General features: G+C 40.3%; 1 protein-coding gene across 1 annotated transcript in view; it reads right to left on the reverse strand.

Annotated features, from left to right (window-relative positions):
- LOC139663111 (CD82 antigen-like) overlaps positions 1–8,662 on the reverse strand; it is a 28,612-nt gene extending 19,950 nt beyond the window's left edge. The window contains exon 1 of the mRNA XM_071541651.1: positions 8,529–8,662. The gene's annotated coding sequence lies outside the window, so the exon portion shown is untranslated. The remainder of the gene's footprint in view (positions 1–8,528) is intronic.
- Positions 8,663–19,795: the final 11,133 nt, after the last annotated feature.

Genomic DNA, 19,795 nt, shown 5'->3' on the forward strand with positions numbered 1-19,795 from the left:
AAAGCACCACAGTAGGGCCAGATGGAAAGTATTATCGACCACGAACACAACAGACTGAGGCCAGTGCGTGCCACAACAACATAACGGGTCAGCTTCTGATGCTGCACAGCAAGTGGCTGAAAAAGTCTTGAGACGCTGCATGAAAAACCGAAGCCCCATATCAGAGTGAACTTCAGTCTTGATGTTTTCAGGCCTAAAACTCAAGAACCACGCATACGCAGCACACAGCAGCCATTTATTCACAGGACTCCATTCCAAAAATTGTTGGGTTTGTTTCTGAGCATAAATAAAGAGTTGGAACAGAAAAGAGACATGAATTTTAAAGTCGAAGCCAACAGCTGGAATTAGAGCTTTTTATGCACAGTCACACGATTTCTCAGAAATGATGATGCCTTCAAGGTTTCCTCGTAAGATCCTACACTTCAAAAGTTTGGAAGTTCTAAATAGGACAAAAGCATTCAACTGCTTTTGGTTGGGAATAAAAACAAAAGAAACCCTGTAACAAAAGTTTAGTGTCTGTTGTTTAAATTTAGAAATCTAGTGGCACAGAGCTACTTTGTGCTGCAGCGGCAGAATGAAAAGGAGCAAGTCTGCATCAGGAATGCACATGATGTTTTAATTAATTTATTACCCAAATTTGTTGTATAGACATGTTTTTATGCATCTTTTGCCTACGTCGGCACAAAAATGTGCAACAAGTCGAAGTCAGAGAGTGAAATAGAAACATACAACAATAATTATTTCCATAGAACAGAGAGCTGCTCTACACAATCTGGAGCACATTATAAAGGCAGTAAAAGTTGTGAATGTGCTGTTTAGAACAGAGACACAGAGACACAGAGACACAGAGACACATAAGTGTAACACATGTAGACACCATATTACAATGCAGACGACAAAATGTCATTAAAGAGATTTTAGAATTATTCTTACACACAAACTGAAGGCCTGCAGGTCGAATTTGTCCTGCCATAATTTTTGACCCAGTTCACATAGACTGTAACTGGGTTGCCAGTTCATTCTGGCCTGCCTCAGTGTAGCCGTGGTCAGTGGGAATACAAGTTGCCACACAGAACTCACTATTGAGCGTTGTGTGCTGAACAGACACAGCCGTCACCCTCCAACATACTTTGACAGAACCTCACACCCTTCACTGACTGACACTTAGCAACTCAGCTGGGTAGCTAGCTCCAAATGGCTAAAAACAGACAATTTCAAGAATGGGAGTGGGAGACTGAGCACTTCTTTACTGAGTCCAGGGAAATGCCTGTGTCTCCTTTGCCATGAGAATGATCTGAATCCAATTTTTAATGTTATAAATCATAACCATAAATCCATCCTGCCATAAATCCTCACAGAGGTGCTCTGGCAAAGCTGAAGCGCTGCACTGATTATATGAGATGTTTGAGCAAATGACCAGTTTCGTGTCCGGCAAGGGGAAATTTGAGAAGCTTCGTTGAAAGGTTGTTATGCAACTTGGCTTTTTCTGTGTAGCACAAATTCAGACACACAAACATGCAATCACAAATATGCATGATGCAATAAAAGCCTTTCAAATAAAACTGTTTGAGGGAGAATGCAAATGCAAGAAGGCGAACTCTGCTCACTTTGCATGAATTGAACACCCATATTTAGACAGAAATCAATTACTCCTTTTCATGATGCCACAGCTCTGCCTTCAGGCTGCTCAGGCACCAAACATGTTGCAACTATTTGTGTGAACAAATCACATCAACACATCAACACATCATCCCTCTGGTTCAGCCTGGTAATAACCTTCTCTCCATTCTGAAAGTCACCCCAACTCCTGATTCCAACTCATGGAGACTGAGTTTAATGTCCCTGTTCTGCATTACATCATGGGGTTTCTCTTCATCTCATAGGAATTAATGCACCTATAAAAAGTGCATCTTCTGTGATTGACTGCAATAAACAGACCATCAGCCTTAGTTGTCCCACAAGGATCCACACAGGGACAAATGGCTGCAAATGACTGCCTGAATGGCTGCTTATGGTGGTGACACTGTATGTTTAAACAAATATGCTCACAGCAGAAATGAATGGCAGATTTCACCAACCAAGGGTCTATTACAACACTTTGAGGAGGTCAATAAAGCTTCTCAGCAGTGCAAAAGACAAATATACAGCAACTTTCTTTATACTGTTTCTCCAATCTCAGCTAGTCTGCTGATGCTGCTCCGACACACGTCCCATCACTCACAGCACTTTGGCCCAGCAAGCTAAGAAAGAGCTAGTGACACACAGTACTGTAATGGTTGGTCACTGCACACTGCTCCTCTCTGCTCAACCCACAATTAACTTGTTTCTCTTTTCCATTCACTTCCAGAGGGTTTTTTTTTCCTTTGCAGTGCCAGGAGTCTCATCCAATGCTCCATTTTTTTGGCACCCTAAACTATCCCAGGAAGCTAAAGCAGGGTTAAAGGGACTTCGCGTCACATGACTGCCTTTTTCATTTCTCTTCTGGTTTAATTTTGAGCCGTGACAAACAAGCCCTTCCACTCAACTGTCTGTTTTTTTCTCCTTGACTTCAGCTTTCCTCCTCCTCCCCTCCAAAGGCTCCGGTTGTACCAGGCACAACAACAGACAGCTCATCTGCACTGAATGACGCAACAAGACTCAACAAGAGAAACATAAACTTGTTTGCAAGATAAGGGCAGGTTTCATTTTCTGAATGAGTGGATCTGTATGCGTCTTTGTGTTCATGAGTGAAAGAGCAACGCTGGTCAAGGTCAGAGATGAAGGCAGTGTGGGAGCTTACACAGGGACTTTCTCATTGATCTGAGTATGTGTGTGTGTGTGTGTGTGTGTGTTTCTCTGTGCACACACACTTGAGCAAGACAAGCAGTCCCAGAGAGAAAATGTAACTCAACCGGCCCCAGTGTCCAATCTGATGAGGTGTGTTGCAATGTGCCATCTAAAATATTCACCAGGCAACAGAAACACTGTGGACTCTTGACTGATAATACTGGTGTGTTTTTTTTAAGTTTGTGCCAATGGTCCAGGTTCCCCTCTGCTCTCCATTCTTCCTGCTGGTGTCTGCACACAGTCAGCATAGTTGGAGATATCAGCGCTCGTTTTCCACCTCCATTAATTCTTGTACAGTATGAAAAACAACTTCCACAGAGCGAGAGAATCCATTACAGTAAACATGAGGCCTTCACTTGGTTTGGTCAAACTTTCTGTTTTCTCCTTTCATTGAGCTGAGTTGAGGGTTTTCATCTCAGCGCTGCGTTACGTTCCGCTCTGCTTCCTGTCAATCAGCTGACATCCACTTTCTCCACAAAGACACAAGTATCGAGTTTGTATTCTTGGATTTGATAATCAGCCAATCCCTCAAAAACATGTCGCCTCACAAACTTTACCGTCACATCCATGTCTTTCTATTTAGGGAGTCTTTGTTAGTTGGGAGGACAGCAGTTAATTTCAAGCTAGGTTTGACACCATAAAGTTTATTTTAAACATGACAAAACATTTGTGAATGCTGAAAAAATCATATTACATACAGCATGCCTTGCAAAACGATTGGAGGAAACCAGATGTAGACAAAAATAAACGGATTATAACTCAAAATGACAGCAGTATTCTCCTTTAAAAGTTTAATCTGCTGTATTTGGCTTGTAATAGGCAAAGGGAGATATTAAAAAAGCTAGATAAGACAATCATAAATTCTACATCTTGATAACACTGACGAATAGTGAGTGAGATACTAGAAATGGCAAACTCTAGGTTGTCATCACTGGGAATTTGTGAAATGCCCCGAAGTAAGTTGTCCCATGTGTGTTACAGTTTTGCATGTCGCTGTTGTGGTATGAAAATCTTGCAACTCCAATGTTGGCGATTTACATATTTTAACTGACGGATTACACGCTACTGCATGGGTTGGGAAAATTATCCGATCTCTTTGGCTCAAACCCTTTGGATAAGCTCAAAATTGCATTGCAGATCAAGATAAAAAAAAGAGTGTTTCTTTTAGTTGCTGAAAAGTTGATATTTTGGAGATACATGGTTTTGAACAGACAGCGATGATACCGAAAGCTTCTACCATGCAGTGTTGCTGAGCAGCATCAGTACACTGCGTCCACATCACTTACACACTCTTTGTCTCATCCAGAACTGTGTGGGAGGCTGCGTGGGGCAACGACAACAACAATAAACTCTTTTGTTTTCATAACTCACTCTTCTTTTCATAACCGCTAAATATCTATTTGTAGTCTCAAATTTAAATCTCAGATTTTAGGACAGCAGGGACAAAGCAAGCTTTTATTTTGACATTTTTGCTAGTGTTTATTGTTAAAAAGCATAACACTGGTCAACAGTTTTGCTCGTGTCTCCCACAGGCTCTTGGTCTTTGTCAAGCAGCAGCCTGGCTGTGGTCTAATTAGGCTTGAAAACAGGCTTCTCCCTGTTAATGGTGCTGTGGTCCATCAGAGCCATTTTGGGGTGGGGGGGTGGAGGGAGAGGGTTTTGGGGGTTAAGCATCATCAGCATTCAGCTGGTCTAGCTATGAGACCCAAATACACCTAGTTAACACCACACACACACACACGCACACTCCACTGGCAACAACCTGACTGACAACGCCCCCTCCACCCCCTTTCCCCGCACAACGACAACCCCACACACACACACACCCCTCAAATAATGCCCCCCCCACCCCCTCCATCACCCCTCTTGCCTCACAGGGCCCCGCTTTGAGTGGCCACCAAAACAATGGCAGCTTTCAGACACAATTTTCTCTCCAGCGACAAAAGGAGAAACTTGACACACGGAGGGCCGCTCCAGCCTTACATTTCCTCAGCACAATAACGGCCACGCCGCTTGAAAGACGGCCTTTTCTCACCGTGAGACCTTGTTTCCAGCCACAGCGGACACCTGAGACGCCTTTTAGCCGTGTTTAGACGACGTAAAGCTATCCTGAGGTTAAGGCACCGCAGGACTAGTTCCACACCTCGCAGTAAGTAAGCAGGACAAGGGAATCACCAAAGGCTGTGGGGTGTGTGTGTGTGTAGGGGGGGTGTCACCAAAACAAAGAGAGGTACTGCCTCGGCTTGTCGGCAAGTAAACCCCTACAGCCCCCCCCCCCCCCACTCCGACACCCCTATTATAATTAATTCAACGTAAAACCATTCCATGGCAAAACCGGTTTGGGCCTCCCAGACAACTTCATTCCCACTCATTTAAAAAGGAGCGAGCTGCACGGGTTTCCATGACAACGCTCCAGCAGGGGTGAAAGGATGGGGAGGTGTGGGAGAGAGGGAGTCGCTCCAGACCCTTAGCGAGGGGGAAAAAAAAAAAAAAATCTCATGCTTGTTTAGGCTCACCCTCCCTCGCCTCAGACCCAACCACTCACTCCTCCAACTTGAGGCATGTAAACAGTCCCAAGAGTCCTGGAGCACCAGATTTCAGACCGCAGTGGCTTGTAGCTCTGCCCATTCTCTCCATACTGAGTTTGTTTCCAACATGTCTATCTTAACACTAGAATGCACTCGGAGAGCACACACCGACACCAACGCTGAACAATTCTCCAACTTGCTGTTACATCCAAAGACATCAGTCCCATCACTTACATTTTACGTTTTTTTGAGCCTGCAAACATGCCCTTAGGATTCCGAATCAAGTCTCTGTCTTCAAAGTTTCAAAGTTATGGCTGAAAAGCGATAATCATCAAATGGTGGAAATCCCAGATCCGGATCAACACCAGAAAACCTGTTGCTCCTTGCCCCAAGGGCTATCTGTCCATCAAATGTCATGGAAATACGTTTTTGAGATATCCTGCTGACAGAGACAAACTAACAGGGGCCAAAACTAAATAAAACACTGCTGTCACGTGAAAACCTCAGAAGTCCAACTGAAGTTAAAAAATGAAAATCCACAAAATTGAAGCACAAAATGCTCCTCTATGAGTTGAGGGAACTCTTGGTGTTTATGAAACTCTTTGAAACCCCATTGGATAAACTCTAAATTGTATACTGGTCAAAACTAAAACCAAGGCTGCTTTTCTTAGTTCATGAAAAGTTTACATTTTGGAGATGCAGGGTTTTTTTTATTTTTTCCCACAGGACAATGGTGATAACCTCCTTGATGGAGGTAATGAAGAGTTACACAAGAGGGAGAAGACAACTTGTGAGCAAAAGGTTACTTGAGTCTATCCTGGCATTTGGTGTGGATGAACTGTGAGCAGTTCAGATGGCTTGAACTCTATTAGCCCCATAATTACCTGTAGGGTAATTCCACTGAACAGGGTAAACAGGTTATGGACTCATGCAGCATTTATTTGGTGTTGTGCTATCTGTGAGTCATGGCCTTGTCCTGTCTGACTTAAAATGATAGCTCTCATTGTTTCAAGAGGAGAAAAATCCACTGCCGATCAATGCACAGTGCTCCTTTGAACACTTTTCTGACATATTAGACTTACAGACATGGATTTCACTTGAAGTTGTCTTGTTAAAAACCTCACGCTGTTACATGAGCCTTAAAAAAAATGGCGTCCAGAATGGGGCCAAACTGGTACACGGCTCACATGTGGTGATTTGTAAAGGTGCAGTACAAATAAAACAACTCTGAAAACATTCTGGTTCCTTGTCTGACAGCAATCCAAAGAACTAACCACCAGCAGCTGCTAACTCCAGCACAGTGTAATCCATTCAACATTCAACAGTTTTCTCCAGTATATGGAAAGGTAATTAAGGTCATGCAGAATCCTTCAGCTGGAGTAAAGCACAACCAGCTGAACAGATTTACAGCCTCAGATGTTGAAGAAAGATCCACCAAAGCACATGGAGGACCTGAGGAGAGGCGAGGCGGCCGGGGGGGGGGAAATCTGAAATGCTGGCTGACTTGCAATGCCACCCTGCACACACCAGCTACACACACACACACACACACAGCACTGACCTACATACACATCTGTAACACTAACATGTCCTCATAAACATGAAACGGCCCCATGTTGCGGAAGTGGAGCTTTAAAAAGTCAACCAGCTCAATCAATACCCATATAAAAGAGTCCATAATGTTGTAAATGTGCTAATGGAAATGTGCTGCAAATGTGTGTGTGTGTGTGTGTGTGTGTGTGTTAGGGTTGAGACCGATTAATCAGTTTGCCGATATATTGGGCCGATATCAACCTTTTACTAAATATCAGATATTGGCCGGTCATGTCGTCTACTGACCACAGATACAGAAAAATCTGTTAAACTGGCAATGACAATTTTAGTTTCTTTGCACATTTTATTCACATAATTTGATTGTTCAATCATGTTTTTGTAAATCAGTTCTTCGTTTAATTGCCTAATGTATCCCAGAGTTTCACCTACCATTGAATAGGTGTGGTGGATCAACCTGCCTTAAAGACCTGCTGACACTAAAAGAATTTCATCAGTCTGGGTTTCAGTGGAGAGTTTTAGTGTCCCATGATGGTCTCAATGCTGTAGGGGCTTTTCCATCCTGACAGGAATACACTTTGGGGGAAACCCAAAAACCCATGTTGGTCAAACAGTAGTGTATGTATGTAGTGTGTGTGTGTGTGTGTGTGTGTGTGTGTGTGTGTGTGTGTGTGTGTGTGTGTGTGTGTGTGAAGGATACCCAGTAAGGGACCTCCACTAGCCATCTTCTGTGATTAATCCTGTGTAACACTTTACCAGTTACCTTGCTGGTTGAGGATTGCTGGTGTCCTACAGTCCTAACAGACGGCCTCAGAGTGACAGAGCTTATTCATCAATAGGATGTCAATATAATGAGGTTGGCTTCATTTGCCATTAGGATAAACAAAAAACCAAACAAACTCATACTTCCTAACTTTAAAGTCCTCTACTTACATGTAGTCAGCCTATGTTAACACCAAGTTATTTGCAGCAATCTAAAGTGAAACCATATGAAAGCAGCCCAGAGATATTTATAATGGAAAACTTCCAATAAATAGTGAGTTTGGAATTATAAGGTTCTATCTGACTTTTTCTTTTTATCAAAATTGAGTCATCCATCTCTTCATGATCTTTGAATGTTACCTTATGCTTGTGCAAAGTTATGTTTAAAAAAAAAAAAAAAAAAAGAACCTTTAGCGGTTAAATGTTTTAAAAAGATTTAAGAGCTTAAGTTTTTTCCAGCTTGTAAGTCAAATCTTTGATGCTCAGTGTCTCAGGACCGCAGTCTGCCCAGTCAGATAGATCCTTATAATTCCACGCTCAGGAAGCAACAAGTGGTCTCCAGTGAAGCTCTGTATTGTGTTCAATACATAAATCATTTCCACAGGCGCCACATCACCAGCCGTTTTCAGAGAATGAAACTCATAAAATGGTCGGGAATATGCTTTTGATCACAATTCACCAATCAGTCGCTCAACGTCCACATGATCAATTTGGACACAATCACGTTTCCAACTGCAGAAGTAGTCTATACGCTCTCGTGTGCGAAAAAACATAACTTGGAAAGCGTTGTAAAAGTTTCAGATTACAAGCCTGGTTTACGAGACTTCCCGGATGAATGAGTTGGAGTAGATGGTTACTTACGTTTTTGCGCTAAACTGCGGAGAAATGTAGTTGCGGTGGAGAGCTGTCCCGGTCCTGTGCGCACTGGACTGCTGGTCGGACTGACTGACCTCGGCAGGAACAACAAAGCAGCAGCAGCAGTCTGCAAACTGAACAACACGACCGCCAGCAGGGGAATCTCCTCCGGTCCCCACCATGTGGCAGATATGGGAATTAGCGAGTCAAATGCCCTTCTTTAACCCCTAAATCCCCGCAACACTCGCGCGTAATTATGGAACTGGGGAGATTAAAAACACTAGATTACTGCCACTGCAAAAAAACTAAATGTCCATCTTACTGAGGCTTTTCTTCAAACATGCAGGGAAGTAGCGTTAACCAACCTTTCATAGGCTGTCATGTTTAGGATCTAAATTCATAGTATACATCACTAGGAGGAGTATAAATAAAGGAGTAGCCTATAAAATCAATATAAGTTATATGAGGATAGGGTCTATAAAGATGAAAAGGTAAGAATTGTATAAATTAAAGCTTTTCTTAGAGTATAATTGATTTATTTGTTTTTTGAAAAAATGAGCTCCAGTTGGTGATCAAAACAACCACTAATACAAATAATTAGTGGTTGTTTTGATCACCAACTGGAGCTCATTTTTCTATTTACCACCACATCACTGGAAACAAGTTTAAGAAAAACTGCTGGGGTGAGATATTTGCACTTGTTTCCAGTGTAAATTAACTGCCTTGTTTCAAGATATAGTCTGAATTATACCCTGAATTTACCCCAAGGGATCAATAAAATGCTATCTTATCTTATCTTAGTCACTTGACACTCTCTTTTGACTTGTTTGAAGAAAAATATGAGTCAATACAAAATAAAATGAGTTGTTAACATTGGCATTATGTGCAGTGTGCTGCTGTATACTGCACATAATATCTGAGGCTGTCATTCTCATGCTGTGGCTGAGAGGATTTTGTCAGTGTAACATGCAAGGCCAACGCTTGGTGAATAAACACCTAGAGAACACAACACTGCAAAAAAAAAAAAAAAAAAAAAGTCAATTTCAACAAGTCATCAAGAAATAAGAAACAAAAAATAAATAAATCTCTGAGATAATTTCACTTGTTTCCAATACAAACTAATCAGCTTGTTTCAAGAATGTTCTAGAAACAAGTGATGATATCTTGAATTAAGACAGATCATCCCACTAATATCAAGATAATATTACTTGAAACAAACTGACAGTTGTGCAGTGTATATGCAGTGTCCAGCAGCACACTGCACACAATGCCAATATACTGGAGCCTATTGTCAATGTCAAGTGAAAACTTCCAATTTTGGTGATTTTCATGTTTTAACTTGAATTATATGCTCCTCTATTTGCTGAGGAGAGGGTTAAACTAAGGAAAGTATACATAAACTAAAAATAATAATGCATGGTCGTCAATCCGAAAACGAGGCCTGTTTCTCTTAGTTCCTGGAAAGGTGACCTTTTGGAGAACAGCGATATGATTTATGTTCAGCGTAGCATGTCCTCCATAAAAAATTCATTACTGTCCCGCCCTGCTTCAGCCTGGTGTCAGGTCCAGTAGCTAGCACCATTCAGTATTGACTGACCTGTCTGTGGTTGTGGTGGTGGTGGTGGTGGGGGGGCAATGAGGTCAGGGTCAGTCCAAGGCTTGGCTGTCGCACAATGGCCCTCCACAGACTACAGCACATATATGTCAGTGCAGCATATGAGCCGCATTCACAGCCTAAATGGCTTTATTCTGCCGGGCTCCGATGTAACGAGCGCAGAGGAGCGATCACAGAGAGCACACAGCAGAATCGTGTGATTGTCTCCTGTCTGACGGTTCAAGGTTCAGACGGCGAACAGAGCGAGTGACCGAAGGAGTTTCAGAGACGCTCCGGCGGCTTCGGACGGTTTTCTCAACAGACGAGCGATGTGACTTTGACTTCATGACACTATACTGGGGTCGGAGGGCCGAAGCCTGACGCACCAGCCTCATCACCACCATGACCTCACCCGCCGCAGCCTCACAGGCACGATTTGTTTTGTCACCAGGCATATGCACCAGTGATGTGGGTTTGCACCAGATTTATTCAATTTACATAATGGATGCTTTTGATTGAAGATAGAGGCTCTTCCTTGTCCCATACAATCAGTACGGATAAAACACTGCTTGGGGCATTGATATAAATCCACCTTCTGACATGAAAGGGAATTAACTGAATTACAGATTTGAAAAGTATGTTATTGCTGCCGCCTCATGGCCTAGGGCAGGTTTTTCTGTAATTGTCAATATTTACTACCGTCTCCCAGAACCAGAAACCAGACAGGAGAGTCTGTCCTCCGTGTTTTGTTTCATTATAGTATCCCAGAGATAGGCGACCCATGTGAGTCTGCGGGTTTTCATTACAAACAAACACTACAAACGCCACACCAGCTGATTTCACTGATTAGTTCTTCTTCTCTGGTTGAAGGCGAGGCATGAAACTTAAGAATGGGATGACATCTCAGTGATCTCACACAGAAAAATAAAGGTGCAAACTGGAGCTGAAAATGGTTCTTCGGAGTGATGCCAAAGAAAAAGAACCTTTCAATAACCTTTTGTTCTTGGGGATATTAAAAGGTTCTTAATTCTTAGTCATTGGATGGTGGGTGATGGCATAAATGTGGAAAATAACCAAACTCCTCCATAGTAGGCTAGATATTGTGCAATTGCAAATGAGGCTGTACAAGGGCAGATAAACAGAAACACAATGCAGGTGTCTAAGCAAAGGAGAGCAGAAATGGTTCTTTAAAGAGCCTTGGCCTGAAAGGTTCTTTGTGGAACCAGAAATGGTTCTTCTATGACATCACTCCAAAGAACCATTTTCAGCACCTTTATTTTTCTGTGTGAAGTAGGAAGGGTGTTTAACTCGTTGGAACGGCCACATTCGATTATTTATGAATTTAAAATCAACCATAAATGAAGTGTAGCAGTCATTACTCACTTTTTGTAAGTAGAGTTGATTGTATTATTGTGAAAATAACTGATAATTGTTGATAATAATGATCTTGGCCTGCCGACATAGGTGGATTCACTGCAGTGTGAACACACTTCCACAATTCTTGATGCCATGTGGGAGCAAAAATGATTTTTTTTTAGTTTTTATGCACACCTACTGCTACGCCATGAAGTTACCACCAAAAATAAAAAAAATGGCATTTATTGTTAAATAGGTGTACATTATAAAACAGAGAATGAGCCAACAAGGTGACATTTTTTTATTTCATTGTGACTTTAAGGAGATTCAACATTTCCTTTGACTAACTGTAAGTTGCATCTTTCCATTAGCTGAAGAAGTGTGGTGGCATCAGGACTTTTCAGGCATGAGGCTGCCTGGATGGAAAACAAATGATGTGAATCTCTGTCTCTCACGCTTACACGCATACACACACACACACACACTCTCCTGATGTCAGATCCCTTGGGGCCAAAGACTGTTATTGAGTCTAAATATAGATGCAGGTAATAAGGGTTTAGTTGCAGCTATTTGGCCGGCCAAATGACATTATTACTGCTGAAAGGCAGTGCGCAGCGAGGAAGGTGTAAAGGTCCACAAGGTCCAAAGGCACAAGGTCACACTATGTGGCAACAGAGCAGAGTAATGGACCTGCTGTACATTATAACTACATGTATGAAAACCTTCTGCCCAAAACAGGCCACACAAGAAATTAAAATAATTCAATTTTAGGAGATTAAAATGAGTTGTGATTGTATAAACCCTTAACATGGGCAGAAAAATAAGGATCTTCATGTTCTTAAAATCAATGTTGGGTCCAAAGGCCACAAAGCCAGCAAGCCTCCACACATGGAAAAAACATAAACAGCGCCCTCTAGAGGCAGAGCAGAGCCATGCAGGTTAATCATACAATGATTCCTCTAAGATGTGAAAATATTTAAGTTGATAATTCTCATCCTGATTAACATTATGAAGGTGAAAATAACCTGAGACAGAGGTCTTGTTTGTGTCACGCATGTTGAGAATTTCTCTCTGTAGGTAAGCCATCGCCACGGTGTTAGACATTTTTTTACAACTATGTCTATTAAATAAAATATTACAAAACGTTGGGCAACAACATGAATTACTATTTTCAATATCAGTCCATTTTGCTTCTCTGGTATCAGTTTGTGGAACAGCCTTCTCATCAGCCTTTATCAAAAATTGTTTAAAAAGGAAGTGAGAATATTACTTTGGACGAAAGTTGAAAGTTGCCCGTATTAAGATGATTTAGCTCTGCACGAGTTAATTCAGTTAAGATGAACTCCCTACCAAAACTCTCATACCTCTTCCAGTGTTTGCCCATCTTTCTTACACAATCATTCTTTCGTAAAATTTTGGTTTGGTGTCAGAGTTCATCTGGAACAGAAAAGTCCCTAGGCTTGGTAGAACCTTATTTCAAAGACCAAAACCTCTGGGAGGCTTGGCTCTGCCAAATTTTAGATTTTATTATTGGGCAGCTTCACTATACAATTTTTGGTCCGAAATTTTTAAAACAATCTCATATAGTATTGAAATCCCAATCAGGCCGACAGCTCTAACAGCTTGCTTTGGTGTTCCTCCTGCTAACTTGCCACTACCAAAATATAAAGCAGACCTGGTGGCCTTTGCAACTCTTCAGGCCAGACGCCTGATTTTACCACGGTGGAAATCACCCACTCCTCCATCTCACTCTATATGGCTCAGGGACATTTTGTACTTTATTAAGATGGAGAAAATAAGATGTGTCACGAGGGGTTCAACAACCAGATTTTATAAAACATGGGGTCATTTCTTTAACTACATATGTTAAGGGACTGCATTCACTTGATACCCCATAAGGAGTATTAGGTAACCAATATTATTTGGTTGGGATAATCTTCAGAAAATGTACTTGTGTGGTGATGTGGGTGTATCCCTTTACTATTTTTGACTATTGTATTTTTTCTGGATAATACTTTATAATTCTTTATATAATATTGTTTATTTATTTATCTTGAGTATACAAACTGTTTCTCTAGTTGACTAGGCGTCCAGACTATATGTTGTGTTGTTGTTGTGTTTGTTCTATAAACATAAAACTTGGGTACATATATGTACATATGTTGAGCATGTATGTATATATAATATTCTCAGGTAGGTATGCATGCAAGTGCCTGTGGGTGTGTATGGATGTTGTAAGTCTATGCATACCTGTTAACTGTGCCTTATATACTATTTAGATTTTTGTATGACCTATACTATTTATATTTTTGTATGACCTACTGCACATTTTGTATTTTCTAAAAATTGCAATAAACAAAGTTGTGAAAAATGATGATTTAGCTAGTGCCATGTACATCCTACCTTTTGATTGTGTTCTTATTAGGTTTTGTGAATGTTTTTGTTATTTTGTCTTCCATCAAGGACCGCAATGAAAGTACATGTCCTCTGGTGTCAAATATACATGATTTTTTTTTCCTAATCATGTATTTTGTATTCAAATCAACACTGAACTTTTGTTTGCCTCTTGCTGAAAACAGCATGAAAGCATTTTATCCAGTGTAATGTTATTTCACATGTCTAAACTCTTTCTAAAGCTTCCTGAACTCTATCCTCAATTTCAACCAACAGCTATATACATTACATTACAGTATGTCATTTAGCAGATGCTTTTGTCCAAAGTGACTTACAATAATATATTTGTTGTATTATGTTCAATATGCTCTAACTGTAGTTTTGTTTGGATTTGGGGCAAAGACATTACGCAGAAAGTACAAACAAGAGAGTTTTATGCTCTCAATAGTTGATGGTTACATGTACCAGAGGTATGAGAATCAATAATTTCCTAAATCAGTGAAGGTGGCTGGATGAGAGCAGGTACAGTATGTGTCAATGTGGTTTTCAGGTGGGACCTCCTATCACAGATTATGTTGAATTTTGCCCACAACAGCTCCAGAAGACTCAACAAGAAGCTTGACTCTGTTTTAGCTTCACTGTTGATCAAGTGCAACATGAGTATATGCTTGTGTTTGATATATATATTTTAGGTGTTTTCTTTTATGTTTTTTATGTGAATACTTTTATGTTTTGTGTGTTTTGTATGTTTATGTGGCTCTGTGTAAGGTATGAATTGTGAGATGTCTGTTTCTTTACCGTGCAGCAGTGTCTCTCTCATCAAGACAAATTTATCCCAAGGGAGACAATAAAAGTAAACCTTAACCTTAAACCTAATATACACATAAACATAATTGGGCTGCTGGTATTCTACATGATAGTATAGTTGTTGTTTTTTTTTACCATTTGACTGTGGTATCATTAGGCAGCAGGGTGGCCAAATCTTCTGGGTCTTGTGTTTCCTGTATTGACAGTAGAGGAAGGTGATGGAGACCGACAGCAGAGCAGCAGTGTGGGGAAACTGCTCCACCCCCAGGAGAGGGGTGGAGGTCACCAGAGGCAGACAAAACATTTCAAACTTTACAGCGTTTTGTACGATAACAGAACAACTGAGGGTTTTATGTTATTAGTGCAGCTTTTGATTTGCAGTGACTCTTCTGCAAACGTTTGTTTGATCTGACAATCTCTTGATTTGACTTTTCTTTGAAATAACAAAGATGAGACTCAGGGAGATTGAAGTGTACTTGTCTTGACAGCCTTCCCACTTAAACACCTGAGGCAGATTGGTTTTAATTGCAACACAAACCTTCAAACTCTCAGATCCTATTCATCATCACACGGCCATCTTGGTAGGAAAATAACAGGTGATTGTAATAAATTAACAAGTGATTATAATCAAACGATAGCCACAGCCAATTAACTGTCTATATTGTAAGGCACCATATTGGTAGGAAATGCATGTGACATCATGGGAATACTATGAATACCAAGAAACTACAGTGTGTTGCCTTCTGCTCACCTCAAATGCATACTCTCCTATGTTAAGAGAATCTTTACAAAAACTAAAAATGCAAAACGTCCAAAAATATACCTTCAAGCCAGTCATTCCTTTAGCCTGTTGATGCTGTGAGTGGAAATTGTTGTGTGAGCTGTTATTGTCTAAGTGTAGGCTTAAAGGTTTAAAGGGGAGAGCCACAGAGGAAGGTAGATGTGAATTTACTGTTGATCCTTCTGGAGGTCATGTGGGCCTAACTCAATGCATCTGTGAGGGAAGCGTCCACTAGATCCAGTGATTCTCAACCTTTTTATATCAAGGACCCCTAATTTAGTCCACATTACAGCCACGGACCCCCATTTGTCTCTCGGACCCAAATCTGGGAATATTTTTATTGATATGATTTTGTCCAGAATTCTATGACTATTTGTCTTGTAGGCAAAGATAACAGTGAAAATATGATAGTCATTCTTCTACATTCTGTAACTGTGTTAACTTCTTGTAAATGATATAATGGTGAAGTTTAACAATTCATCAATTTGCTGGGGTCCCCCTGGAACCCTCTCAAGGACCCCTGGTGGTCCCCGGACCCCACGTTGAGAACTACTGCACTAGATAACCCCTCGCACTCAGCCGAGCCCCTTTCCTCTAATATCCAAGACAGGCTTCTACATATCGCTGTTCTCAAAAAAAAAAAACCTTGCATCTCCAAAATGTCAACTTTTTAGGAACTGAGAAAAACAAGCTTGTTTTTAGCTTGACGACCATGCAGTTTTCAGTTTATCCAATGGGTTTTGAAGGAGTTTAATAAGCCCAAGGGTAGATCTGTCTCAGCCCATAGGAGCATACAATACTTCAATTTAAGGTAAAACATAAAAAATACCAAAATTGGACTTTCACCTGACTATGCCATATGCAAGGTTTAAATTAGATCCGGTGCACTGGGAAATATCTAATCATAAATAAATAAATAAATGATTAAATAAATAAATGTCTTACCATGTATGAACATGGTAGTCTTACACGTTTTGGAGTATCTTAACCATCCCACAGTTGCAATTTTTTCTGTCACACTACAAGAGTTCACATTTTGCCCAGAAATAATGCCACGTTCAAGTGCTGGAGGGAAGATCAGACATCCAGGACTTCCACGTCAGCCGCTAGCGTTGCTTTCACATGCTATTATGTCAGAAAATCAAACCTGGAAGACAAACAATGAACAAATATGGGCATCTTGCAGTTTAACAAGCTAATTTAATAACTTAATTTTAGCAAATGTTAGCTATGATGGTTGATCTGGCCAACTGCAATAAAGGTTCATGTGTATATAAGTGTTTTCTTACCGCTGACTGACACAAAACTGAGTTTTTCTTCCATGCTGAGAAGGTTACTTAAAGGTCATGTCATAACTCAGAAATTTGGGTAGCAAAACATCCAATGACTTTCCAACTTCATCTTCCAACTTTTAATGGTGTTCATGTGAAATTTCCCAGTAGGAAATTAATTTCTGCAATATATCCGATAGCATGTGAAGGAAGGATAGCCCATGGCTTAGGTAAGAAACAGAGAGATGCCACTGGGAAAATTACTTCCAGCAACATCTGTGTTCATCTGACAATGATGTGAATAGGATCAAACTAAAGATCAATGTAATCTCTGCAAAGATAAAAAATACATGTTTAAAATTACAATGTTTGAAACAAAGTAGAAATTCGCACGGATATACACAAATGCCCCACTAGCATAATGTAAATGTCCTGGAGTCAGTCTTCCACCCTGAAGGCAGAAAAAGAGAGAACTTTCTGAAACATAATTCAGCATTATCTGTTACTGAATTTGGCAAATCTATTTATAATGTGTCCTTGCTCACCCTTTGTAAGATGCAAAAAAAAAAAAACCCTCAAAACTGAAAACACACCTGTATTTTGAGTTATGATGGGGTAAAAAGTTCCAAACCACTGATTTTCCATCTACTTCTCAAATTCTTCTAAAACAAATGTAAATATGTCCAAGTTTCAGATGACTATATAAATCGCTGATTGTTTCTAATGGCAAGACTATCAACACTAAGAGATTTAGTGAAATATCATGGTACTTTGAATAACATAGTTTAATAAAAGCAGTGGTAACAAGAGCTGTTATTAATTGATACTTATTGATACCTGTTGTGACTTTGAAGACACTAAACTCCAACATTTGTTGTTGTTGAGTGCATTTTTTCCACTTTATTTAACTTTAAACTCTCTTTATTTAACTTTAACCTTCTTTCCCAGGATCCAGCTTTATTGATCGTAAATAAGCAATTCTCCAGGATTGTTTTCCACAGCTTTATTGATTGCAAGTAACCAAAAATGGATTCTCAAGAATTTTACATTGTGCAAATAGTGCTTTGCTTAAATTTTGTCTTCTCTTTTCAAGTTTGTTTTGCACTTTTTGCACCAAGTCAAATATTTTTTTCTATCTTCTAGCTTCTTAATGTCCTTTTTTTTTAACTGGCTGGTGGTGCGTGGGCTCCTTTTCCCTTCTGATGGCACTTTGAACTACGCTTTTAAGCCAGTGCACCCAAAGTAATCATTAGTGCCTTAGTCAACACAGGCGCAGTACCACCCGTCTTTATTCACAGCATCTTTCAAGAGGACAGACCTAAAACTGAGGGTACAATCACACTTAACAGCCCAGCGCCTGCAGCCTTGTGAACAAGTACATTTTCAGTCAGTCACGCTTCAGGATCCACAAAGAAAGACTCTGACAACATCACATACCTTCCCCCTCCCCCCAGCCACTGAACAGCATCAGGAAGACTTAGAGCTACAGTCGGGTCTTTCATTTGGCAACACAGTTTCATATAAAGACTAATTCTTATGACTTGAGCTGCACGCACTGTGACATAGTTGTAAAAGTAATAATGAATCTCAACATGTAGCCGTAATTAGTTTGTTGTCCCTAAAGCCCCATTTGATTCATTCCACATCCCTAACTTTTTTTGAGCCACTTTGTTAAATGGTGGCACTAATTGTTAGCTATGAGCAGCGACAGAGCCCGACATCTGTTAAAAATACTCTTGGGATGACTCACAAAACATTATTTCCCACAGTACCCCAAACCCAGCATGCTGTTAATTGTGATAATCTGAGTGATAAGAGATGTGACGAAATGTAAAGAAACAGTGTGATGCACTAACACAAACCCAGGCTACTGATGCTGTATTGAACCTATCATGATTCAGTTGTGTCGCAGTTGCATGTTGGTCATATTTATCAATTCCTTGTCTGGTCTTATCAAGTGGCTTTGGTCTGGATTGTATGTGATGTGGTGTTTTACATTTTTCTATTGTGTTAACATTGATTTAATTACTAAATTTTTAAAGAAAATTGAGAACAATAAGGTGGCTATATTGGAATGACCAGAAAGCAAATTGGAAAACAACAAGAGGTAGAGAAATATAGGAATTTAAGAAGTAGAATAATTTTGTGGAGATCATGACAGGAAGAAACAAATACAGAAACAGAACAGACAAAAGAAACAAATACACCAAGCTGTTTTGACAGATCAGTAGAAGATGAACCCAGGAGTTTGCCATTTTAGATAGATGAATTACAAGTTTTAAGCGTGGACATCGCGTGCACTGCTCTAAATCCACCAATATTAAACATCTCATCTATCCATGGAAAAAAAAAAAATCCCAAATCACTGAACTGCAAATGCACCATTTATTTTACCTCTTGAGCTGGTGCTGGTCCTGTTGGTGGCCTACATAGGCCAAACCAAACACCCCTTAAAATCCAGAATTACTGACTGCACCACTGACTATAGATTGGACTTCGTCATCACACATAACTATGCTCAAGCAAACCATAGCTCTGCAGTATCATTATAGTTCTGAGGTATCGGGAAACCTTCCCCATCCCCAAGAGGCTAGATTCTGTCAATAGGCAACTCTGCAGAGAAGCACACTGGACTCGCATACTGAACACATGAATCCTTCTGGTTTGGAAGAGGAGCTTGTCCTTCTCTTGGTTAATGCCACACCACGCTGTACTGATACTTTTGATTGTGCAGTAATTACAATTTGTCATTTTAATGTAATTTTATAAATAACTTGTATGCAATTGCCGATGTCTAGAACTTAGCTAACTTATTTCTCTGCTCCTCTATTTCCACTCCACTTGACAAACCGAAATGAGCAATTTAAGACACCTGCTTCCATCAGACTCTAGTGAAAACAGTACTACTGAAACATTAGTTTGTTTACACTAGGCTAATGGTATAAATTGATCCCTGTGCTCCAGTGATCCTATCTTCTGTCACACACTGTGTTTCAAGACTTTGCTATTAGTATAATTTGATATCAATGTCCAGCACACCTCAAAACAGGCACAGAAAACAAGAGTCACA

This window comes from Centroberyx affinis, unplaced genomic scaffold (genome assembly GCF_046629955.1).
Source record: "Centroberyx affinis isolate AG114_WGS23_722 - 3 ecotype Tasmania unplaced genomic scaffold, CSIRO-AGI_Caff_v1 ptg003918l_1, whole genome shotgun sequence".
In the NCBI taxonomy this organism is placed as follows: Eukaryota; Metazoa; Chordata; class Actinopteri; order Beryciformes; family Berycidae; genus Centroberyx; species Centroberyx affinis.